The sequence below is a fragment of the Ranitomeya imitator genome, chromosome 3 (genome assembly GCF_032444005.1).
Source record: "Ranitomeya imitator isolate aRanImi1 chromosome 3, aRanImi1.pri, whole genome shotgun sequence".
NCBI classification, from domain to species: domain Eukaryota; kingdom Metazoa; phylum Chordata; class Amphibia; order Anura; family Dendrobatidae; genus Ranitomeya; species Ranitomeya imitator.
This window is the reverse complement of record NC_091284.1, coordinates 157436456-157464196: the sequence shown is the minus strand read 5'-3', so window position 1 is coordinate 157464196 and position 27741 is coordinate 157436456. Positions and strand designations below refer to the sequence as shown.

Sequence of the window (27741 nt, the reverse complement as noted above, 5' to 3'; positions counted from 1 at the left end):
CAAATCGCTCTGATTGGCAGTTTCACTTTCAACAGCCAATCAGAGCGATCGTAGCCACGAGGGGGTGAAGCCACCCCCCCTGGGCTAAACTACCACTCCCCTGTCCCTGCAGATCGGGTGAAATGGGAGTTAACCCTTTCACCGGATCTGCAGGGACGCGATCTTTCCATGACGCCACATAGGCGTCATGGGTCGGATTGGCACCGACTTTCATGACGCCTACGTGGCGTCAAAGGCCGGGAAGGGGTTAATGCCTGTGGCCATATGTTTATGGGAATGTTGGATAAAGGTTAAACCAAAATGTTACAAAGTTCTTTGGGCCGCACAATTAAAACAATCTATTTGCACCATACTTGCCTTTGAGTCTTGGATATTTTGCTATTTTAATTATTTTAATCAATAAAAAAGATTTCAATATACGTGAAACTTCATTTTCACTGTTTCCTGGTGCATTCATGCGCAATTTTGGTTTATATATTCATTAAAGGCAATGCTGTCTCCATTGGGCGTTGATCCAGGGAACTAGTCTGATTGCCGTATGTGGAGTCAGGAAGGAATTTTTTTTCCCCAATGTGGAGCTTACTATTTGCCACATCGGTTTTTTTTGCCAACATGTTAGGGCAAGTTAGGTTAGGCTATGGGTTGAACTAGATGGACCTAAAGTCTTCCTTCAACCTTAATAACTATGTTACTATGTTACTATTACCGATAGGATGTTCCTATTGAGGGTAATTTGTATAAACATAGGTTTCTATAGCAAACGTATTATTTCACCTTCATCAAATTTGCACTTGCATAAGGAGAAAAAGCAATCTGTAGGTAAGGTTCTGTAGGTGTACCCTGCCATATGCCTCGTGGCATCGTACGCACTGCCTCTTGACACAAGCGGTGATGATTGTGTTCCATTTGAATTGCACTAGAATTAGCAGCTCTTTGCATTAGGTTGTAGATGTAGATATGGTTTCTGTAGTGATGATCCAGGCTGCAGCAATCTATTGGCTGCTGGCTTTGTAAATTTCATTCAGTTTGCTCCAATAGCTGAGGGAGAAGTGACTGGTACAGCCTGGTCCTCTCTCCCTCCTCAATCTCTCTTTTTTCTTGCAGCTCAGTCTCTCTCCATCTCTGCATAGGCAATCAGAGCTCTTTACTAGCAAAACCTCCACTGCTCACACCGATTGTAATGAATTTTCATGCTGAACCACTATACAGCTCCTGCTTTTCTCCTCCAGTCAAGGCAGCCTTTTGTTTCCAGCTTCTCACATTCCTGTGGACTGCAAGACCGCCTTGGATTGCCACAAATATCTCTATGTATTTGCAGATGTGAAAGGAACCCGCTTTGCATCGAGCAATTGGATCAGGATTTGCATTTTTTGCTGGATTTGGCTGAGCAGAAGATGTCGTGTGCTTGAGCTGCCTCTCTGCTTTGTCAAGGTAAGACGCTGGGCTGACTTTTACATGCATTTTGTATGCTAGTTAAGCAATGTCTATGATTTCAAGCTTTACTGCAGTCCTTTATGTGACTACTTTTCCCTTATGGCTGCAAGTCAATACTTTTCCCTTGTGCTCCTCCACACAGTGCCCCTATTCATATACAGTATGTGTGTTCTGGGCAGTAATGATCATTTTGCTGCAGTAGCCTCTTGGAAAAAAAAAAAAAAGCCTATGATTGTGTGTGGTGTATACAAAGTAGCCGATCAGTCTCATATACACAATGAAAGATGAGCAGATATTAAATCAGAATTACAATGAAACATTCTCCTTAGACGGCTGAAGAGAGATACATTGCTAAGGATTTGACATATTGGTTAACCAAAGGAAACAGCTCTTATTGTTGCCATATCCTGTAGCAGCAGAGATACTATATCTGATCATTTGATACACTTTGACTTATATGAGGTTGCAGTTCCTGGGATTTTTTTTTTATTACTATGTTCCTATCATAGTCTGGGTCTTGCTATTCAATGTAACTAATTTGATGAAATATTCTGAATGGAATTATTTCAAGTATTAATCTGCAATCAGAAGCTTGGGCATGGAATCTACTGTATCTGTATGCTGGTTATTTTATTGCTAGACTGCACCTTGCTTATTGCAACACATTGCTTGGCATTCTGCATGGGTAATGCATAATGGAACAGAGCGTGCTTTTCAATCCGCTGGAATAAAAATAATGACGAATTATGTCTATAATGTATGGCCAAATTCTGGTGCAATAAGGCATTCTGCACATTTTGCACTCACATCACTTCTGATATTGTGCAGGCTGTCAAATTGGAGGTTGCAGTTCTGTCTCATAACTTGATTATCACCTACCTATCGGTTACTCCACCCCCACCTATGATGGGTAAATCACCCCCCCCACACCCCCACCCTTACACCTCCCTCCACCTTGTTTAAAGCTCCATGGCTGATCTGGTTTTGCAGATATAAGCCTCTGTGTGTTGATGACACTATAAAGAGATAGAGAGGAGACTTTGAGGCTCCCTGCCACCTTTCACGCAGTGGTATGTAGCAAGTGGCTACTGAACTAGTCCTCCCGAGTTTTCCAACCATGAAGAACTCGCGAAAGGATATTCTGAATTCTAAATTAAATGGGAGACAATAACAGCATTTTCGACAATTTTTATATCTTTAACTCTGTCATTTGTTGGAATCACCAACCACGGTCTCTATAGATTTATTTTGAAAGTAAAGGGACGCATATGACTTTAATACCTCAGGCTGGAGCACCTTCATGTACTGTTACTGTATGTTTGACCCTTCAGATTTCATATGAAAGATCTTCTGAGACTCATAAGCAATTTTTTCCTTGCTCGAAGTAAGGTATGGCTGTATTGATCCTTGTGACTTACACAAATAAAGGGGACGCGTTTACCAACAAAGAGAAGGACACAGATTTCTGGTGAAGGAAATGGATATTTGAGATGTTTCTTTAGCTAATCTCACTGCATGGGTACCCATTTGCGTCTACAATCGATCATTGCAGCAACTTGTTGGGAAATTTTGTGCCATATGGACCTTGTGATTCACAAAATGGCAATTGACGAGTATTTATATGTAGCTCCATCATGGGTTTCACTGACATTAATCGACCGCCCACTGTGAAATGTGACATTACTCGTCCTTCTCTACTCGGATTTGTCACATACTATTGACAGTAAACCATCTTCAGCCGAGGTCAATCCTTTCTGGACCTTTCTAATATACCTTTTCTCCAAAAGTTCTCCGTAGCTTTCCTGCATCGCTGTTTAAGTCACATTAGCATAGTGAGATCAAATAGTGATTATAATAATCCATGCGAGCTTCAGGATTAATCTACAATTAATTCCTATAAGGAAAGATAAGTCAAAGCAATTTAAACTACATATGTTATGGATCAATTAATTTTCTGCCATCAAACTTTAAGGTAGACCTGTTATTAATTGCGTCTTGTGTGGATATTTATAATAATTATGTACTTTAGCAAATATTTTTATGTCCATATTACAACTTAATTTGAAGCTCTCTATGTCACAGAACTCAAACAGGAGCTTGTGCAGCTGAAAGGAAGAACATCTGTTCTTTTTAGAGGAATCCACAAGGTGGTAGTATGTACACTTCTTTTTCAGCATAGTCCGTAGTGGTCACTTATTTGAAGGATATAGTTTGATGTATATGCAGTAAAGGGTCTTGGAGAGAGTCATTTATTATATATGTAAAGTCCAATATCTGTTTCTTGACGTCCATTATTCAGTTGTGGCCTTCCTAGTCAGATATATATATATATATATATATATACATATATATATATATATATATATATATATATATATATATATATATATATATATATATATGAATCTGGTAGAGGCCGACTGGAAAAAAAAAGAACTGAACAACTGAAACATGGGTAGCATATCTTATTGCACTGATCCTAATTTTAAGGATAATTTTAAAGGAATTGGAGTCCGCGAACATTTCTAAAACGAGAAGAAATGGAAAAATACTAATCCTTTTTTGAGTAAATACTCATTTTAAGATGTATTTTCAAAAAACTTTCAGATATTTGTGCACCCTTGCTTAGAACATCCAGTCACCTACTGAATGATTAGGTGTTGACTTAGCTAATTAGAAATCTGTTCTTAGGATTCCAGGGTATTATGTTATTGCAATGAAATTATTGGCAGCTATTCCCAACACAGTTCTACAGCATTTCCCATTAGTCTTAAAGTTCAGGACATCAATCTTACAAGAAATGCAAATGGAATTCAATAAATAATTGTCAAAGACATCTGCTTTTTTCCCTGTATGGTAAAATGGGTTAGTATTTGCAGTGATTTGGAAACAATTGCTGAACCGTACGCGTGTAAGACCCTGTGGTAACATTTTTGTCCTTCAGAATGTGACCTTTATTACGGGTATTATTCGCACACTTTATACAGGTACACTATGATACCTATGCTATGATAGAGAGTGAAAACAGAGATTTTTCATCTTTATTACATAAGAAAAGATTTTTCTATAAAAATAAAAAACCTTAAAGATCTAAAAAAAAACCCTGTTTATTCTATTTTCCGTATTTATTTTTTCAAGATTTTTTTGAATTCTGGTTGCATCAAATTATAATCTTAAACATGTATAATGCATGACACCAAAGCTAAGCAAATGATGAATCCCAGTATACACAGTATGCACAGTATACAGTATGCTATCTTCTTTTATAACTAATTTCCTAAAAAAACATTTTTAGATATTCTGTTGAATACATTGGATCACTGCAAGTGAAAGCAAGCAATGAAGGTTATTGAAGGAACTCTATATACCTGTCTTTTAAAATGTCTGAAATATTAATTCTAGAAATATGGATCCCAAATCATTGATCATTATTTACAGTATATCTGTTCCTACTTTGACTAAATTTAATTAAGGCTTTGACACTTGTTCATTGAAGGCAGCAGGGGTATAATCGGTGTGTCTCTGAATTGTAGAGTAGTTGGGTTTAATTGAGGGTACTTAATTGAAAACATTCAACACAAACCTTATGATGAGGAAACATTTTTATAGTTCAGTGGTGTACTAATTGACTAGTTAAATTCTGCATACTTAACATAGTACTCGCACTCCTGTTTTTGACAGTTTCCCAATATAACCCCTTTGGCTTTTCAGAAGAACAATCTTCTTTTCATGTTCCATAGTCATTCATAGTGACAGAGTCACCTGGAAACACAGAGAAGACAATGGAGTTCTTCAGTCGGCCAACAAACATATTGCTCTGTCATTTTTGAATGTGACTTTTTTTATTTAATTGAAAATGAGAAGACTTGTTGCCCTAGGTTACAAGTCTAGATGTCCTATCAGGAGGGGTCTTCTAATAAAAGGCTAGCTGTAAGCTTGCAACTGGCAATAAGCCACACAGATCAATGTGGAGCTCTCATTTCAAACAGCAGCACTTCTCTGTCACAGTTCAGCTCAGGTGCACTCAAGCAATGTTTGTAAAGCGTTTATGCTCTGAGCCATTTCGACCCCCACATTTGACAGGGTTATGTACTCAGCTCTGTCACCTTTTAATAGTTCTCATTTTGTTTGCTGGACTACTGTGCCTGAGATCTTATTAATATAAACCATGCTTGTCATTCATACTAAAACAATTTCAAAGCCTGTGCTCGATATCACTTGGATATACATTTACAGGTCATGCACCTATCTCATGCTCTCTTGTAATATGTCATACTCATTATTAATTTTGTCATGTTATTTTTTAAACATAACCTACACAGACACAAAGACAGACCCTGACACACATACAGACCCAGACACACACAGACACTGACACACATACAGACCCTAACACACATACAGACTCAGACACACATACAGACCCAGACACACACAGACACTGACACACATACAAACCATGACACACATACAGACCCAGACACACATACAGACCCAGACACACACAGACACTGACACACATACAGACTCAGACACACATACAGACCCAGACACACACAGACACTGACACACATACAAACCATGACACACATACAGACCCAGACACACATACAGACCCAGACACACACAGACACTGACACACATACAGACCCTAACACACATACAGACCCTGAAACACATACAGACCCAGACACACACAGATACTGACACACATACAGACCCAGACACACAGACACTGACACACATACAGACCCTAACACACATAGAGACCCTGACACACATACAGACCCAGACACACACAGACAGTGACACACATACAGACCCTGACACACACAGACACTGACACACATACAGACCCAGACACACATACAGACCCAGAAACACACAGACACTAACACACATACAGACCATGACACACATACAGACCATGACACACATACAGACCCAGACACACATACAGACCCAGACACACATATACACACACACACATACGTACACACACATGGAAATATTTTCAAAATATATACTTTATTAAATAATATATCAAAACATATGGTTTATTAAACAATGTGTATTATATTTTTCACTGCTTTTTTTTCTCATTTTTGTTGTAATTTGTATATATTTCCACTTTTTGTGACTGTATTTATACCTCTACAAATGGTATAATAACAACCTTGGTTGTATGAATACATGGGCCTCTATAATTGGCGATCCTTTTCTTGCCTTGTAACATACAGTTAGATATACATAACATATAGCAAGTTGTCCCACATAAAGTGACGAGGTATCTGACATCCCTGATAACTAGATAGTAAACTACTATTAGTTTATTCAGTCAAGGGTTTAGAAAAGACTATAGTCTAACTGGAGAATGTGGCCATGGCATCATCTGACAGGAATGGAGAGGTGGCCAAACGTGCAGCTTTCTCCATTGATTTCTTGGGAACTCTGAAAATTGCCATTATACCAAAAGCATCCCAGATGGAAACACCCCAGAAACAACAAATAAAGGCATGGGTACAATGCTTTATTTTAAGAGTTCATAAAGGAATCATATACCCTGGGCATCATAAATTACATAGTGAAAATTAGCTGGCATATTGCACAAAATTAAATATGGAATTAATTAAAAAATTACATTGGACCTTAAGAGTGGGCTTTAGCATTGGCTTTAGCCTGCTTGATATAATTTTGTGTGAATAGGGACAAACATGCACAGTGTTTGACAACCATGAAACCATACTTACAGGAACATGGTACGCTATTATTCTGCCCAGCTAGTTATCTTAACTGGCACATATAATCTCCTTTTTAACTGTGAGCTAAGAATTGAAAATCATAAATTTAAGTTTGAGATTTTGACAGAGCTATAAATTGTACTGATAGGTTTTGGTAATTCTGTTTTGCTTATCTAAAGGCCACCATAGATTATGTCGGCAGAAAGAAGGATCTATCCTATTGGATTTCCAATGCCTGATTCTTTTGTTCTCTGGGAGATAGGCCACTGCTAGAGGAATCTTGGGGGGCAGGCAGTAATAGCAGCTGGCTGATTGATTGTTCAATTGACAAATATATTTATTGATGCTTTTAATTCCCTTGAGGGTCTATAAAGAAAGATCATGACTGATGTCAGTTAAAGAGGCACTCTTGTAACTTTAGTAATGTTTCTTTCACTCTATTCAAGAATAATTTAAATCAGGGATATGTATGTATGATATTCCACTGAATATGCAGATAAATCCCAACCCATTTCAACATTTCCAGAAAATATTGCAAAATGAAAGCTTATATATGCTAAAAGAAGCTCAGATGTTCTATCCCATCATGTTAAAAGCTTACTCTGGTTTTCCTAGAGACACACACAGCAAGAGAACCCATATAAATTCTTAAGCATCAGTTGCGTTTCAGTGTCTAAGTGGGTGGCCCCAGCATATTATTCCCATGACAATAAAATGGTGTATCAGAAGATGATGCAAGCACAAATTCATGGTGCAATTTAGATGTACGTAGTTACAATGTACATCAACTTTTTAAAGACTTGTACATCAAATTTTTATTTTACCCAGAAAATGATCTTTTCAATCATTGTACCAAAATGTGGGCTGCTGTCTAATACTTTCCAAAGTTTTTACTTTTTTGAAAGCTATCCCATAATTGTGGTTATTAAAACTCAAAAATATTTCAAGATCAATTACTGAAGAAATAGTTATAAATTTGTATGAATGTGATCTTTTAAACTAAGGCCTACATTACTTTTTTACCAATTTTGATATGTCCCTAATATATATTATGTATGTGCACAATATTTCACTGATTAAAAAAATTTATATAATGTGTTATGTGTCATGGCTAATAAAATAAAAGATGTCAACTGAATGCTACTTATTAATGCTCAAAAACCCATTACATAGTGATGATATAGTGGCTGTTTTGATTTGGTAGTTTACATTTCCACTTCCCAATTTAGAAATTTAATATAAGCCATGAAAAAATGTGTGTCACATGACTGGGAACAGCCAATGCTTGTGAGGCTGTGGGAGAGGAAAATAGAGGAGTCTAAACATTACAGATGAGCATTTGCAAGGTTTATTGAAAATTGCCATTGCCTTCACTTCGTATGATACTTTGGCAATGATTTTCCCCAATATCCTGAAGACTAGCAATATTACACAGCCATAAGATACAGTTAGGACATAGAATTACAGTTTCTAATACTGTTAATAAAAATTTGCAACAAAAGCAGGTTATTAATGGATACTTGCGGATTAACGTTAATTTTAAGAAAAGCAGAGAAGATCCAGGTATGAGAGCAACAATACCTGTGCCTAAATGTGGCCCCATTATGATATATTATTTTTAGAGCACCAATGATTCCATGGTGCAATACTTGTGAAAAAGGGTTTACATTAGTGATGAGCCAGTTTACTCATTGCTCAGAGATTTACTTTTCGTCGACGCAGCTGCATGATTTGTGTCCCTAGCAACCAGGCACCCCCAACATGTACTCAGGCTGGCGAGCAGCCGTAAATCATGCAGCTGCATCAACAAAACCTAAATCTCCAAGCACTCACAAATATTCGGAGACCACCCGAGCAACGAGTATACTCGTTCATCACTAATTTGCATACAAAATACAAGTATAAATTATAGTAAACAAATTATTAATAACAGACTTGCACAGAGAAGAGAGGGCTCTGCTTTCACAGACTTACAGTCTACAGGGGATTGGGAAGGAGACAGTAGATTTGGTAGTTGCATATGTAGTTTGCTGCTCTTATAAATTATAGGATATTATATTGTAAGTTAGATGCTACATACAGTGCCTACAAGTAGTATTCAACCCCCTGCAGATTTAGCAGGTTTACACATTTGGAATTAACTTGGCATTGTGACATTTGGACTGTAGATCAGCCTGGAAATGTGAAATGCACTGCAGCAAAAAAGAATGTTATTTCTTTGTTTATTTTTTTTTTAAATTGTGAAAAGTATTTTCAGAGGGTCATTTATTATTCAACCCCTCAACCCACCAGAATTCTGTTTGGTTCCCCTAAAGTATTAAGAAGTAGTTCAGGCACAAAGAACAATGAGCTTCACATGTTTGGATTAATTATCTATTTTTCCAGCCTTTTCTGACTATTTAAGACCCTCCCCAAACTTGTGAACAGCACTCATACATGGTCAACATGGGAAAGACAAAGGCCATCAGAGACAAGATCGTGGAGGGTCACAAGGCTGGCAAGGGGTACAAAACCCTTTCCAAGGAGTTGGGCCTACCTGTCTCCACTGTTGGGAGCATCATCCGGAAGTGTAAGGCTTATGGAACTGCTGTTAGCCTTCCACGGCCTGGACAGCCTTTAAAAGTTTCCTCCCGTGCCGAGGCCAGGCTTGTTCAAAGAGTCAAGGCTAACCTAAGGACAACAAGGAAGGAGCTCCGGGAAGATCTCATGGCAGTGGGGACATTGGTTTCAGTCAATACCATAAGTAACGTACTCCACCGCAATGGTCTCCGTTCCAGACGAGCCCGTAAGGTACCTTTACTTTCAAGGCGTCATGTCAAGGCTTGTCTACAGTTTGCTCATGATCACTTGGAGGACTCTGAGACTGACTGGTTCAAGGTTCTCTGGTCTGATGAGACCAAGATCGAGATCTTTGGTGCCAACCATACACGTGACGTTTGGAGACTGGATGGCACTGCATATGACCCCAAGAATACCATCCCTACAGTCAAGCAGGGTGGTGGCAGCATCATGCTGTGGGGCTGTTGCTCAGCCAAGGGGCCTGGCCATCTGGTCCGCATCCATGGGAAGATGGATAGCACGGCCTACCTGGAGATTTTTGCCAAGAACCTCGGCTCCTCCATCAAGAATCTTAAGATGGGTCGTCATTTCATCTTCCAACAAGACAACGACCCAAAGCACACAGCCAAGAAAACCAAGGCCTGGTTCAAGAGGCAAAAAATCAAGGTGTTGCAGTGGCCTAGTCAGTCTCCTGACCTTAACCCAATTGAAAACTTGTGGAAGGAGCTCAAGATTAAAGTCCACATGAGACACCCAAAGAACCTAGATAACTTGGAGAAGATCTGCATGGAGGAGTAGGCCAAGATAACTCGAGAGACCTGTGCCGGCCTGATCAGGTCTTATAAAAGACGATTATTAGCTGTAATTGCAAACAAAGGTTATTCCACAAAATACTAGGGGTTGAATAATAATTGACCCACACTTTTATGTTTAAAATTGATAAAAATTTAACTGAGCAACAAAACTTTTTGGTTTGTAAGATTTATGCATCTGTTAATAAATCCTGCCCTTGTTTGAAGTTTGAAGGCTCTAACTTATTTGCATCTTATTAAACCTGCTAAATCTGCAGGGGGGTTGAATACTACTTGTAGGCATTGTAGTTAATTAGAAGGGGGAGAAAATGTGTTAACATTTGACTCTACAAGAAACTAACCCAATTATTGAAAGTTGTTGTCACCGTTCAGCAAGTTCTCACCCAACCTTTGGGAATTTCACAACCCTGTTCTTGGGATTGGTAATGATCTTAGCATTTTAACCCCTCAAAGGATTAGCAAATTGTCACCTTTCCTGTGAATAGATGTTCAATTTCCAAGTTATTTCAACCATTTTTAAATCAGAAGAGAAAAACATATCACACTTTTCTTTTGATCATTCCATTTTTGTCATAATTTACAGCAAATATCTTTTGGAGAAAACATCAAATTAACTTGAATTTTCAAAATAAATATAAAACTGTGCTAAAATGCAATGATCCCCTCAGCTATTCCTAGCCTATATTATTTTCATTAAGGCATTATTGTTCAAAGAAGTATATTTCTAGAATATGCAACAAGGAGGTAAAATGATTTGAATCACAGCATGTGGTACTATTACTGGAGTGTTGGAATTAATTACTTATAAATGGCTTAACTCCATGTAGATATGAAATCCATGTAGATATGAAACCATTTATAATGCATGTTGAAGTAATTGCATCTGATTGACTTACCTGGTTAAGTAATAATACTACATATAATTACGTTTAAGAGGTTTTGAAGGTTATATCATTCATGCAAATGTAGAACGCATTATGTCCTGATATGGAATCCATTTTTTTTGCAATGGAAGACTTTGTATGGCAGTTTTTAAAAGACACAATTTGCAAAATAAAAATAAAAACAAATAAGCTGATTTGCTGTCAAATGTAAATCATTTAGTTTTCTGTTTTGCTGTACAAAGTGTATTATTGAGCCTTGAGAAAGAAGTCAGTACAGAGGAGATGAAATCTCTGAGGCTCCTTTCTTGGAAGCTGTAGACACTCACGCTTGTAGCCATATTTTGCCTCCTTGATCGGTCGGAATTTGTAGGTTTTCTCCACTACAAGCAAAAGTTTTAGGGATAAAGGGCTCAACAAGACAACATGCTATGAAATAAGGCAGATTTATTTGAAACCTGGGTACGCCTTTTAATAATTTCTATAAGTGTTATATTACATTTTTCTATAATTTGGCACTTGCATGTAAATTTAACACTGGAGCATAAATAATTTTAAACTAATAATATATACTGTAGTCAAAAGTCAATAACTGACCTAAAGACATAATGTACAAACAAAATCCTACCTGGAAGTGGGTTACATTTAGAAAGTTTAGAAGCAAAAAAACCCTTGATTTCTTATTACTAGGAGGAATTTCCCCTCAAGTGGTACTGATTGACCACCAAAAAGTCGAAAGCTACCTAAGAATTATAAAGGAATGGACACGATTAACTTTTGTTAGCAATGCCTCTAAATTTTTTCTGTCTGACAGCAGGGATCTCATAATCCCCTCTCTTAACAAACCCTTGGGCTCCATAAAAACCTGTGTTGTTTGTGTGGAGCTAAATTCATGCATGTAAAGTTGTTATATATAGATTGTACATATGAATGTGATTTCTGCAATATTTTTTGTTACAGCAGAAAAAAGTTGACACAACCTAATATTGGCAAACCAATATTCTAATGTGTGTTGTTGGGGCATCAAGACTTTAATTCGACAGATGATGTTTGGGGAGTCTGAACTCCCATACCAAAACCTTTTCTTATTTCAGGAGATAAACCACTGACAGAGGAGTCCAGTAAATGTTCCCTCTCCTGCCCTCTTTGAAAATACATTTTGTTAGAGCTGAGTGTTTATGTGTATGGAAGAGTCAGGGAGAAAGCTATTAAACGTATTTATATTCTCTAAGACCAGTAAGGACACAAGCAATATTATTCTAAGAAAGCAGATTTATACAATGCCATAAGAAAGACTTGCATGCAAAATGCAGAGCCAATGAGTGATATTTACTAATTTTAATAGTAATATTTTTTATAAGATACCTTTAAAGGGAGTCTGTCACCTGCTTTTTTGTATATAAGCTTCGGCCACCGCCATCAGGGGCTTATCTACAGCATTCTGTAATGCTGTAGATAAGCCCCAATGTAACCTGAAAGATAAGAAAAACAAGTTAGAATATACTCACCTGGGGGGCGGTCCTATGTGGTCTGGGTCTGATGGGCGTCACAGTTCAGATCCGGTGCCTCCCACCTTCACGCGATGACGTCCTCTTCCTTGCTTCTGTCACTGCTGCTGCACAGGTGTACATTATCTGCCCTGTTGAGGGTAGCGCAAAGTACTGCAGTGTGCAGGCACTGGGCTTCTCAGATCTTTCCTGGCTCCTGCGCACTGCAGTACTTTGCTCTGCCCTCAACAGGGCAGATAAAGTATGCTTGCACAGGAGCCGTGACCATGACGGCCAACAGACCGGACGACAGCGGACCGCCCCAGGTGAGTATAATCTAACTTGTTTTTCTTATCTTTCAGGTTACATCGAGGCCTTATCTACAGCATTATAGAATGCTGTAGATAAGCCCCTAAAGGTGGTGGCCGCAGTTAAGCTTTAGTCACACTAAACGACTTACCAACAATGACGACCAGCGATACGACCTGGCCATGATCATTGGTAAGTCGTTGTGTGGTCGCTGGGGAGCTGTCACACAGACAGCTCTCTCCGGTGACCAACGATCAGGGGAACGACTTCGGCATCGTTGAAACTGTCTTCAACGATGCCGAAGTCCCCCTGCAGCACCCGGATAGCCAGGGTAAACATTGGGTTACTAAGTGCAGGGCCGCCCTTAGTAAACCGATATTTACCCTGGTTACAAGTGAACACATTGCTGGATTGGCGTCACACACGCCGATCCAGCAATGACAGCGGGTGATCAGCGACCAAAAAATGGTCCTGATCATTCTCCAACGACCAACGATCCCCCAGCAGGGGCCTGATCATTGGTCGCTGTCACACATAACGAGATCGTTAGCGGGATCGTTGCTACGTCACCAAAAGCATGACATTGCAACGATATCGTTAATGATATCGTTATGTGTGACTCCAGCTTTATATGTGAAAAATTAGGTGATCTTTGTCATTAGGAGCTTTAATTATGTAACCAATATTAAAAAAATCATTGACACATTGGTTCTGATATAATTTTTTCTTAGCTCTCAAAATTGATAAGTGAACAGATAGGAAAAAAGTTTTTTACATTTATGGCATCTTAGTCATTGATAACATGTTTTATGATTGTCAAAAGATAGTATGACCTTTTCCTTATATCAGCATTACTAGAAAGAAGAGCAAACTCAGTTATCAGTTAATTTGGTTCCCAAGAGTTTGGTTAGAGAGTGGACAATAAGATCCCAGATGCATAAGACAAACGATGTTGACTTATTGTGGAAACATTGCTTAAACAGTCAGTAGTGTTCATTGCTTTAAAATTCTCTAGTAGCTTTTGACTTTTGGCTCATAAACCAGTACCACTTTGGGAGAAATTTCTCCTATTAATGAGAATTACATTTTTTTCTGCTTACATAAAAAACTTAAATTTGTTGAAAATAATCCTTTTACAGGTAGGCTTTTGCTTGTACTTTGTCTTTTCATCATTTAACGAGTTTTGTACACAAGGTTTTTTAACTTAAAATTACTTCTGCCTTAGTTTTGTTAAATTTACCAGTAAGGTTGCTTCTTCAATTTAAAATATAGCAAAGCTCAAACACGAAGCCGCAGAAAATGTAACCTTTCATTAATCACATCTAGAATGAATAAACTTTTAACACATTAATTGTAGACAATAATAATTTAAGAAAATTTTCTTTTTCCCATCCAAACAATATAAATAATCATCATAATACATTATAGAGGAATAGTCTGATTCACAAATCCATAAGGGAAATGGTTATGTACAGTTCTGGAAGACAAGCTCGAGAATATTCTATGACAACAGATGATAAGGACATTTATTTCAGAATGCAAATCAAGAGTTAACGTCATTAGTATGATATATTTCTTCTCAAAGGCCTCACAAGTGAGGAGCCCCAAGATTATTGGTGAAACACAGCTGGGGAGGATTTTTTCACTCATTATATGCCGGAGAAGTGTTGACTAGGGTTGAGCGAAACGGGTCAGCCATTTTCAGAAGTCGCCGACCTTTGGCAAAGTCGGGTTTCATGAAACCCGACCCGATCCCTGCGTGGGGTCGGCCATGAGGTCGGCGATCTTCGCGCAAAAATATTTGCGGTATCGGAATCCATATTTATGTGTAAAATAAAGAATAAAAATAAAAAATAGGGATATACTCACCCTCGGATGCGCCCTGGTACTAACCGCTGTAACCGGCAGCTTCCATTCCTAAGAATGAGCGCGTGAAGGACCTTCGATGACGTCGCGGCTTGTGATTGGTCGCATGAGCGGTCACATGAGCGGTCACATGACCAATCACAAGCCGCGACGTCATCGAAGGTCCTTCACGCGCTCATTCTTAGGAAGGAAGGCTGCCGGTTAGTACCAGGGCGCGTCCGAGGGTGAGTATATCCCTATTTTTTATTTTTATTCTTTATTTTACACATAAATATGGATCCCAGGGCCTGAAGGAGAGTTTTCTCTCCTTCAGACCCTGGGAACCATTAGTATCCCATTGCCCTGCATTGGGTTTCGTGTTTCGGCCGACCCCGATCCCGACTTTTTAATAGGATCGGCCGATTTCACTCGACCCGACTTTTGAGAAAGTCGGGTTTCGTGAAACCCGACCCGACCCTAAAAAAACAAAAGTCGTTCAACCCTAGTGTTGACATCGCTAACTCCTCTTGTGACTAATTTACCATTCTCTTTTGTTCTGACACTTGGACTATAACTTAGGCTAGGGTCGCATGACAGAATAAAAATCGTTCAGCGCTGCATCCACAAAGGGACGATTTTCTTCTCACTTGTCATCCGTACGCAATTCATTTCTTTAATGAATCTTTTACAAGAGCATTTATAGTTTCCATAAAAATTGGATGCTACATTGCGGCTTCGTGTAACATCTGATTTTCTTTTTCACACTCATAAACTTGAATGGGTAAGTCTTATCCAATTTTAGGAGGAAAACTTTGCATGCCTAATTTTTTTTCACTTTTTTTAACAAATCTTCAATCTTCTAATTGTTAGACCGAGACATCACCATTTTCTATCTAGTTATGCCAAGATTGAGAACATAATGTTACTGATGTTCAGATAATGCAGGACACTATTTTATTTCTTTTGTTTCCACCTTGCAGCTGAATTGGATACAGTTTCCCCCAAAGGTATATTTTGCTTTTCTCTGAATTAATAGCCAGGTCTGAAAAAGGTTGAGCTTGATGGATTTCTGATTGCTTTCAGCACTGGAAATTCTATAACTATGGTAAACACCATAGACTCGGAGGATTAGAGACCTACATTGTGGTTACAAAGTTCTTAAAGTACAGTAATACACTACACGTCTGTTCTCCATTGTACTAATGTCTGTTATTTACACAGCTGTGTTTCACATTGTCCTCTGAAATGTCCTTATGTACAGGGTGAATAGCTGATGTTAGGGCATGCAGAGCAAGACATATTCTGTAAAAAAGGCCAATAGATGCAAATCTATGCACAATATTTAACCTGCATAAGAATGTTCTTTCTATGTACCAAATTGCTGTAAAACTCTTGAGGATTCAGTGCAGCTTTATGCCACGTTTAAATAATGTAATTAAGGGTCATACAATTGAGAATTGGTGTTTATTCAGTAATGTATTGTATTAAAGTGCAAACTCAGCTCATAAGTCTTGACTTTAGAAACCAAAGCCAAATTAGAGCTTATTTTACGTTTATTTACTTTATAGGTAAAGGTATGGTATTTTCTTTTAAGATGGTGATTTCTGTAAAGCACTGCAGAAATTAATGCTGCTATATCAGCGAGTACAATAAAAATACAATCTAAATATACCACCCAAATCTATGTCAGTCTTACTACTTTTTTCATTTGTATTGTTTTGCACAATCTTTATTAATTTTAGTATTTAGAAGTATATCAAAAGGACTGAAGAGTCAGAAATGATATGTTGTCACACCATATAAAACAGAATTTACAGTCCTATAGATAATAATGTAAGGGATGAAAAGTACTCAGATAGCTGTACATCATGTCATATATAGTTTGTCGTAAAGACAAGAATTCACTAGAAAGGGGTACATATATATTCAGATGTTAAAACATCTCCCTTTTACAAATGTTAACTTAGCTTTCATAACATTCACTGACATTATTAAAAATGGCTATAAATATGCTGTTTCCATTTCCAGCCAATTTCACCATAACCTATTGATACTCCAATTACTGGTGAAATTGTAAAAGCTATGGATGCCTGTAACAAGGAAATTATTTTTACTAAAATAATTACTAAATCCTTATATAATTTACAATATGCTCTTAGTTTCAGACTTATCTCATATAGCACGACACCCCCAGTAATACTTTTTTGGAAGTGAGCTCTGTTTGTATTGGGGTATTGCTGCTAAATTCAATTGCTCTCTGCAGTGGATTAACGTGAAGATTGTGGGCCCCAATTGAAGATCTCAAATGGGGCCCTCACAAATCTTTAATAGTAAAGGTTTACTTATGTGGGCCAGAGACATTTTGGGCCAGCGTAGTGACCAGGTCTAAGGTATGACTGCATTCCCTGTACCTATAATAGATATGGCCTTTGCTCTCAAGTCTCATTAAATCTTCAATGCTAACGTCAAGCCATCATGATGCTGATGTCTCTATTTTCCTAGATTGTTTTCCCTCCTCTCTCTGATCCAGACTATGTGACCTTAGTATCTCTGTATATTATGTACATAATTCCCTTAAATCTTTGCACAACATGTATGTGATCTGTTCCCATTCTCGTCCTTGTACAGAGTCCTGCTATGGATTTTCCTCTGAAAATAGATGGGAAATTAAACATCTCTTACATGCCGGCAACCCGGAGGTTTCTGCTAAGTACAGTAGTAGACTTTTTGCAGCAAAATCCATGCATTGCAACACATCAATAATATACTACTAGCCCCATAAATCAAAAGAGGGCCGCAAAGTCTAGCAGGCAGAAAGCGGTTTGTAAAACTCCTATTCAGAAGCCAAGAAATTCTGACATGGCTCCTGGACTAGGGTCCTGCAGAGTAATTTGCTCATCTATTTCCAATATACTGTATGTATATTTATATGCATGTTTTTCTCAATATAATATGTCAGTTAGGATTACCATAATTATTAATATTTGCCAAATGCCAGAATAGTGAGAGAGAAAATGTTTAAGGCTTTTTTATTACTTACTGCAATGTCAAAAGTTCACATACATTTCATTAGTATTTGGTATCATTGCCCTTAAACTGAATAACTTGGGTCAAACGTTTGGGATATCCTTCCACAAGGTTCTTATAAAAGTTGGTTGGAATTTGGGTCCATTCCTCCTGACAAAACTGGTGTAACTGATCCAGGTTTGTAGGTCGTCTTGCTAGCAACTGCCTTTCCAGCTTTGCCCATAAATTTTCAATAGGATTGAGATCAGGGCTTTGTGATGGCCACTCTAAAACATTGACTTTGTTATCCGTAAGCCACTTTGTTACCATTTTGGCAGTATGCTTCTGATCATTGTCTATTTGGAAGACGCATTTTTAACTCCCAAGTTTTAACTTCCTGGCTGATATCTTGAAATGTTGGTTCAGCGCTGCCACAATTTTCTTTTTTCATGACGCCATCTATTTTGTGAAGTGCACCAGTCCCTCCTGCAGCATAACAATCCCATAACATGATACCGCCACCCTCCGTATTTCACAGTCGGGATGGTGTTCTTATAATTCCAAGTTTCTCCCCTTTTCTTCCAAAAGTAATGATAGTCATTATGCCCAAAAAGTTCCATTTTAGTTTCATCAGACTACAGGACATGTCTCCAAAAATTAAGGCTTTTGTTCCTGTGTGCATTTGCAAACAGTAATCTGGCTTTTTTATGTTTCTTTTGGAGTAATGGCTTCTTCCTGGCAGAGTGGCCTTTCAGCTCATGTTGATACAGTAGTCATTTCACTGTGGACATTGACATAATTTTTCCAGTTTTCGCCATCATCTTCACAAGGTCTTTTGCATTTGTCCTTGGATTGATATGCAGATGTCGGACCAAAGCATGTTAATTACTGGAACACAGAATCCGTCTCCTTCCTGAGCGGTATTATGGCTGGGGACATTCACATCTTGTTTGTACTTGCATATAATTTTTTGTACAGATGAACGAAGCACCTTCAAGTATCTTGAAATTGTACCCAATGATGATCCAGACTTGTGCAAGTCCACAATTCTCGTCCTGATATCTCTGCTGATTTCTTGAGACTTTCCCTTGATGCTACGCAATGAAGTAGCTTTTTTTTAAAGGGAACCTGTCACCCCGTTTTTTCAGATTGAGCTATAAATACTGTTAAATAGGGCCTGCGCTGTGCGTTACTATAGTGTATGTAGTGTACCCTGATTCCCCATGTATGCTGAGAAATACATTACCAAAGTCGCCGTTTTTGCCTGTCAATCAGGCTGGTCTGGTCAGGTGGACGTGTTCACAGCGCTCTTTTCTTCCCCAGCTTTCCGTTGGTGGCGTAGTGGTGTGCACATGTCCAAGGTCCGAATTCCCTGCGCCCACGTGAAGACACAGCGCGCGATCTGCGCTGTCATCCCTTTCATCGGTGGGGCGGCCATCTTCCTGGGGCCGCGCGTGCGCAGATGGAGTGCTCTGCTGCACGGGGCTTCAGGAAAATGGCCGCGGGATGCCGCGCGTGCGCACAAGAGATCGCGGCGGCCATTTTCCCAAAGCCGAGATGCAAACTTGGCTTTGGGAAAATGGCCGCCCCAACCGATGAAAGGGATGACAGCGCAGATCGCGCGCTGTGTCTTCACGTGGGCACAGGGAATTCGGACCTTGGACATGCGCACACCACTACGCCACCAACGGAAAGCGGGGGAAGAAAAGAGCGCTGTGAACACGCCCACCTGACCAGACCAGCCTGATTGACAGGCGAAAACGGCGACTTTGGTAATGTATTTCTCAGCATACATGGGGAATCAGGGTACACTACATACACTATAGTAACGCACAGCGCAGGCCCTATTTAACAGTATTTATAGCTCAATCTGAAAAAACGGGGTGACAGGTTCCCTTTAAAGTGTGCATTAAAATACATCCACATTTGTGTCTCTCAGAAGCTTCAAAACACATGACATCATCATACCGGCAGCCCAGAATTGTTTAAAGGCATAGTAATCTTACTGTTTGCAAACTTTTGACTTTGCAGTAAGTTATAAAAATACTTTAAAACATTATCTCTCATTATTCTGGCATTTGGCAATATTAATAATTATGGTAATCCTAAGTGACCTAAAACGAGAAAGGTTTATTCTGATTTCATATCAGGTATTGGGAAAAATATGCATATGTGTGTTTTTTATTGTGTATGGAAACTTCTAGTTACAACTGTTCATATATACATACATGTGAGGCTATGCACAATGACTTTGCTTTAGATCAAATGCTAAATTCATGAAGTGAAAGGATTTATATGGAGCCCAGAAATCCTTTAGGCTATGTGCACACGTTCAGGATTTCTTGCAGAAATTTCCTGAGCCAAACAGGACATTTTCTGCAGGAAATCCGCATGAGTTTTTCTCGTATTTTCTCACGCTTTTACCACGTTTTTGGTGCGTTTTTTTTTGCAGATTTTTCCGGAGGTTCCCAATGCAATAATATAGTGGGAAATTGGCAAAAAATCCACAAAATTAATGAACATGCTGCGTTTTTTACCGCAATGCGTTTTTTTCATGGAAAAAAATGCATCATGTGCACAAAAATTGCCGAATGCATTCTAAATGATGGGATGCATATTATATGTGTTCTTTTTCACATTTTTATAGTGTTTTTATGGCGAACAAATGTGAAAAAAATGCGAAAAATCTGCAACATGTGCACACAGCCTTACACTCTTAAGAAAATGTAATTACTAGAAATATGATGCATTCTATGTAATATCAATTCAATCACAGTAACATAGTAACATAGTTAGTAAGGCCGAAAAAAGACATTTGTCCATCCAGTTCAGCCTATATTCCATCATAATAAATCCCCAGATCTATGTCCTTCTACAGAACCTAACAATTGTATGATACAATATTGTTCTGCTCCAGGAAGACATCCAGGCCTCTCTTGAACCCCTCGACTGAGTTCGCCATCACCACTTTCTCAGGCAAGCAATTCCAGATTCTCACTGCCCTAACAGTAAAGAATCCTCTTCTATGTTGGTGGAAAAACCTTCTCTCCTCCAGACGCAAATAATGCCCCCTTGCGCCCGTCACCTTCCTTGGTATAAACAGATCCTCATCGAGATATTTGTATTGTCCCCTTATATACTTATACATGGTTATTAGATCGCCCCTCAGTTGTCTTTTTTCTAGACTAAATAATCCTAATTTCGCTAATCTATCTGGGTATTGTAGTTCTCCCATCCCCTTTATTAATTTTGTTGCCCTCCTTTGTACTCTCTCTAGTTCCATTATATCCTTCCTGAGCACCGGTGCCCAAAACTGGACACAGTACTCCATGTGCGGTCTAACTAGGGATTTGTACAGAGGCAGTATAATGCTCTCATCATGTGTATCCAGACCTCTTTTAATGCACCCCATGATCCTGTTTGCCTTGGCAGCTGCTGCCTGGCACTGGCTGCTCCAGGTAAGTTTATCATTAACTAGGATCCCCAAGTCCTTCTCCCTGTCAGATTTACCCAGTGGTTTCCCGTTCAGTGTGTAATGGTGATATTGATTCCTTCTTCCAATGTGTATAACCTTACATTTATCATTGTTAAACCTCATCTGCCACCTTTCAGCTCAAGTTTCCAACTTATCCAGATCCATCTGTAGCAGAATACTATATTCTCTTGTATTAACTGCTTTACATAGTTTTGTATCATCTGCAAATATTGATATTTTACTGTGTAAACCTTCTACCAGATCATTAATGAATATGTTGAAGAGAACAGGTCCCAATACCGACCCCTGCGGTACCCCACTGGTCACAGCGACCCAGTTAGAGACTATACCATTTATAACCACCCTCTGCTTTCTATCACTAAGCCAGTTACTAACCCATTTACACACATTTTCCTCCAGACCAAGCATTCTCATTTTGTGTACCAACCTCTTGTGCGGCACGGTATCAAACGCTTTGGAAAAATCGAGATATACCACATCCAATGACTCACCGTGGTCCAGCCTATAGCTTACCGCTTCATAAAAACTGATTAGATTGGTTTGACAGGAGCGATTTCTCATAAACCCATGCTGATATGGAGTTAAACAGTTATTCTCATTGAGATAATTCAGAATAACATCCCTCAGAAACCCTTCAAATATTTTACCAACAATAGAGGTTAGACTTACTGGCCTATAATTTCCAGGTTCACTTTTAGAGCCCTTTTTGAATATTGGCACCACATTTGCTATGTGCCAGTCCTGCGGAACAGACCCCGTCGCTATAGAGTCCCTAAAGATAAGAAATAATGGTTTATCTATTACATTACTTAGTTCTCTTAGTACTTGTGGGTGTATGCCATCCGGACCCGGAGATTTATCTATTTTGATCTTATTTAGCCGGTTTCGCACCTCTTCTTGGGTTAGATTGGTGACCCTTAATATAGGGTTTTCATTGTTTCTTGGGATTTCACCTAGCATTTCATTTTCCACCGTGAGTACCGTGGAGAAGAAGGTGTTTAATATGTTAGCTTTTTCCTCGTCATCTACAACCATTCTTTCCTCACTATTTTTTAAGGGGCCTACATTTTCAGTTGTTATTCTTTTACTTTTGATATAGTTGAAGAACAGTTTGGGATTATTTTTACTCTCCTTAGCAATGTGCTTCTCTGTTTCCTTTTTGGCAGCTTTAATTAGTTTTTTAGATAAAGTATTTTTCTCCCTATAGTTTTTTAGAGCTTCAATGGTGCCATCCTGCTTTAGTAGTGCAAATGCTTTCTTTTTACTGTTAATTGCCTGTCTTACTTCTTTGTTTAGCCACATTGGGTTTTTCCTATTTCTAGTCCTTTTATTCCCACAAGGTATAAACCACTTACAGTGCCTATTTAGGATGTTCTTAAACATTTTCCATTTATTATCTGTATTCTTATATTGTCCCAGTCTACCAGATTAAGGGCATCTCTAAGCTGGTGAAACTTTGCCTTCCTAAAGTTCAGTGTTTTTGTGACTCCCTGACAAGTCCCCCTAGTGAAATACAGGTGAAACTGTACAATATTGTGGTCGCTATTTCCTAGATGCCCGACCACCTGCAGATTTGTTATTCTGTCAGGTCTATTAGATAGTATTAGGTCTAAAAGTGCTGCTCCTCTGGTTGGATTCTGCAGCAATTGTGAAAGATAATTTTTCTTGGTTATTAGCAGAAACCTGTTGCCTTTGTGGGTTTCACAGGTTTCTGTTTCCCAGTTAATATCCGGGTAGTTAAAGTCCCCCATAACCAGGACCTCATTATGGGTTCAGTTCGATTCAGTTAGCTTAAAATTCTGCATAATAAATTTTAAGACATAGTAACCTTTGACAAATGCTAAATGGTTTTAATCTTACTTTAAAACATTTTCATTCTCAAAGTTAGACAGGACCAATGTAGCCTTCTAAAATTAGTAGAGATGAGCGGATCTGCTGAGATTTGAATTTGGCCAATTGCATGGATCTTATCAGGAAATTTGCAGTCAATTTATTTTAAGTGAATTGAATGTCCCTTGTTGGGTATGAAGAGAATAAATATAACATCTAGAAAATAAAAATTAAAACTCATCTCCCGCTGTTCACTGTCCCCTGCATGATCTTCGTCCCACCTTCTAACTGCTGCATGTGTTACAACTTTACACCAGTCCAGGACTTCTGAATGTGACTAGATATGAGATGACCTCAAAAAAACCCAAATCAAAATATTACGGAATCCCAGAAAAGCATATACACCAACTAAGAAGAACAGAGATCCCTAAAAAATAACTTTTATTAATATGATTAAAAAGACTATATTTATCCACAAATTAAACAGTATTAAATGTACCTAGTAGACCCTAGACCGAGCTACAATGAACCCTGCCTGACAGTGGAGGTTGGCACCCTACTTTACTGCGGTAGGCGCCCCCACTCCTCGACGGCTAGCCCTTGCAAGCCCTATAAGGACCTATAATCAAAGGAAGACTAGTGAGCCCTGCTGAAATCTATGCTAATCACCTGCCTACCAGTGGAGGTTGGCACCCTAATTTTCTGCAGTAGGCGCCCCCACTCAGCGACGACTAACCCTAAGGTCCCTAATAATCCCTATAATTCGGGATAGACAAAGAAATTTGTCCCACAAACACCACTGATACCCGTAGAAGAGAGAAAAAAAAAACAAAACAAAATAGAAAAAGTAACCTAAGCAAAAAAATATAAACAACAAAAAATATGTACTAGTACCGTACCATACCAGTGTAGAAAAATACTATGATGGAGAAAACATGTACTCCAGGTACTGTACAGTAAAATACCTTAACCCAAATACGGGTATACTGGATGCAATAATATGTCCACAAGGAAATACCCAGCACTTAAATGAGGTCCATTCTTGTTACACTACAAAATATGCAGATACTTGATGTAAAGTAACAAATAGTGTATGTCCATGAAATATGGCACAATAACAATGACAAGAGATGGACAAAAACAAAAACGAGGAAAGCACCTCTAGAAGGCACACAGTCAGGACCACAACCACCACTCGGTCATAATATAGTGAGGGCTCCTCAGAGTAATTGTAATGAGGATTAAAGGACACAATCGTCCCGTTAGTGAAAATAGACAGTCAGATTCATGTTATAACCAATGTACTCATCTATTTGCTGGAATCTCATGGTGTGGATCCGGCTGTTGCCAAAAAATACAGGGCGGTTACATGTAGATGAACATCACCAGCGTCTGTCAGATAATTCCCCAGCAATGCCCAATGCGTTTCCCCCCATAGGGAATGGCGGGGGTTCATCAGGGGTTATGCAGTCACACACACAATAAAGATGCTGTTGCGGTATGCACCACTCACCAAGTACGCCCTTATATACACATGAGTGTCACACCATAGAAAAGCCGGCAGCGTTACACACGTGGAGTATGCTGGAAATGACGCCACCAAGTGGTGTTTGTGGGACAAATTTCTTTGTCTATCCCGAATTATAGGGATTATTAGGGACCCTAGGGTTAGCCGTCGCTGAGTGGGGGCGCCTACTGCAGAAAATTAGGGTGCCAACCTCCACTGGTAGGCAGGTGATTAGCATAGATTTCAGCAGGGCTCACTAGTCTTCCTTTGATTATAGGTCCTTATAGGGCTTGTAAGGGCTAGCCGTCGAGGAGTGGGGGTGCCTACCACAGTAAAGTAGGGTGCCAACCTCCACTGTCAGGCAGGGTTCATTGTAGCTCGGTCTAGGGTCTACTAGGTACATTTAATACTGTTTTATTTGTGGATAAATATAGTCTTTTTAATCATATTAATAAAAGTTATTTTTTAGGGATCTCTGTTCTTCTTAGTTGGTGTATAGATATGAGATGACACTGCACAGGATTGTGCAGGGACTAGCATGACAAGGCAGTGCACAGTAGCTGTAAATAAATGAAAAAAGGCTCAGATGACCGTACAATGGAGTGAAGTCAGAAAGACAGAGCGGACAGGAGATACGAGTAGTGTTAAGTTTTATTTATTTCATATTTAACCATTTGATGGCCATCTATGGTACAGCAAAATGGCAGCTAGCTTGCTACTATTTTGTTGAATTCACAAGGATTGAAATGATAAAAATGTTACATTCTGGAGAATATAGATGTTTGTGAACCTGGAAATTATAGGCCAGTAAGTCTAACCTCTATTGTTGGTAAAATATTTGAAGGGTTTCTGAGGGATGTTATTCTGGATTATCTCAATGAGAATAACTGTTTAACTCCATATCAGCATGGGTTTATGAGAAATCGCTCCTGTCAAACCAATCTAATCAGTTTTTATGAAGAGGTGAGCTATAGACTGGACCACGGTGAGTCATTGGACGTGGTATATCTCGATTTTTCCAAAGCGTTTGATACCGTGCCGCACAAGAGGTTGGTACACAAAATGAGAATGCTTGGTCTGGGGGAAAATGTGTGTAAATGGGTTAGTAACTGGCTTAGTGATAGAAAGCAGAGGGTGGTTATAAATGGTATAGTCTCTAACTGGGTCGCTGTGACCAGTGGGGTACCGCAGGGGTCAGTATTGGGACCTGTTCTCTTCAACATATTCATTAATGATCTGGTAGAAGGTTTACACAGTAAAATATCGATATTTGCAGATGATACAAAACTATGTAAAGCAGTTAATACAAGAGAAGATAGTATTCTGCTACAGATGGATCTGGATAAGTTGGAAACTTGGGCTGAAAGGTGGCAGATGAGGTTTAACAATGATAAATGTAAGGTTATACACATGGGAAGAGGGAATCAATATCACCATTACACACTGAACGGGAAACCACTGGGTAAATCTGACAGGGAGAAGGACTTGGGGATCCTAGTTAATGATAAACTTACCTGGAGCAGCCAGTGCCAGGCAGCAGCTGCCAAGGCAAACAGGATCATGGGGTGCATTAAAAGAGGTCTGGATACACATGATGAGAGCATTATACTGCCTCTGTACAAATCCCTAGTTAGACCGCACATGGAGTACTGTGTCCAGTTTTGGGCACCGGTGCTCAGGAAGGATATAATGGAACTAGAGAGAGTACAAAGGAGGGCAACAAAATTAATAAAGGGGATGGGAGAACTACAATACCCAGATAGATTAGCGAAATTAGGATTATTTAGTCTAGAAAAAAGACGACTGAGGGGCGATCTAATAACCATGTATAAGTATATAAGGGGACAATACAAATATCTCGCTGAGGATCTGTTTATACCAAGGAAGGTGACGGGCACAAGGGGGCATTCTTTGCGTCTGGAGGAGAGAAGGTTTTTCCACCAACATAGAAGAGGATTCTTTACTGTTAGGGCAGTGAGAATCTGGAATTGCTTGCCTGAGGAGGTGGTGATGGCGAACTCAGTCGAGGGGTTCAAGAGAGGCCTGGATGTCTTCCTGGAGCAGAACAATATTGTATCATACAATTATTAGGTTCTGTAGAAGGACGTAGATCTGGGGATTTATTATGATGGAATATAGGCTGAACTGGATGGACAAATGTCTTTTTTCGGCCTTACTAACTATGTTACTATGTTACTATGTTACTATGTAATTAGTGATGAGTGAATATACTCGTTACTCGAGATTTCCCTAGCACGCTCAGGTGACCTCCGCATATTTTTTAGTGCTCAGAGATTTCGTTTTCCTCACCTCAGCTGAATGATTTGCATCTGTTAGCCAGCATAAGTACATGTGGGGATTCCCTAGAAACCAGGCAACCCCCACATGTACTCATGCTGGCTAACAGATGTAAATCATTCAGCTGCGGGAATGAAAACTAAATCTCCGAGCACTAAAAAATACTCGGAGGTCACCCAAGTGTGCTCAGGAAATCTCGAGTAGTGAGTATATTTGCTCATCACTATTTGTAATATTTGAGTGGAATTCAATTCCACTCAAATAAATTAACTTTTCTTTATGCGTTAAAAAATTCATTTCATTTAATTTCCTTTTCAATTTAGGAAATAATTTAAAAGATATATGTACTGTATATGTACATTAAAGAAACTTCATAATCTTGCCACATTAAAGGCAACAGATTTAACAAATTATGAAGAAAGATTTTATTGAGGATGAGGTGCATCCTTTATATTGATGATGTGTTCAGTAGGCTCCTACATGTAGTTAAAATTGGCTTGGTAAGTAAGCAATGGAAGTATCTAATATATTATGTG

At 38.9% G+C, this 27741-nt stretch overlaps 1 protein-coding gene across 3 annotated transcripts in view; it reads left to right on the top strand.

Moving 5' to 3' along the window:
* Positions 1–878: 878 nt before the first annotated feature.
* Positions 879–27741, top strand: part of NLGN4X (neuroligin 4 X-linked) — a 608585-nt gene continuing 581722 nt past the window's right edge. For 2 of the 3 annotated variants that reach the window (XM_069761572.1, XM_069761569.1), the window contains exon 1: positions 1101–1431. The gene's annotated coding sequence lies outside the window, so the exon portion shown is untranslated. Of the gene's footprint in view, positions 1432–27741 lie in introns of all 3 variants that reach the window. The other variant, XM_069761571.1, reaches the window with a different exon arrangement.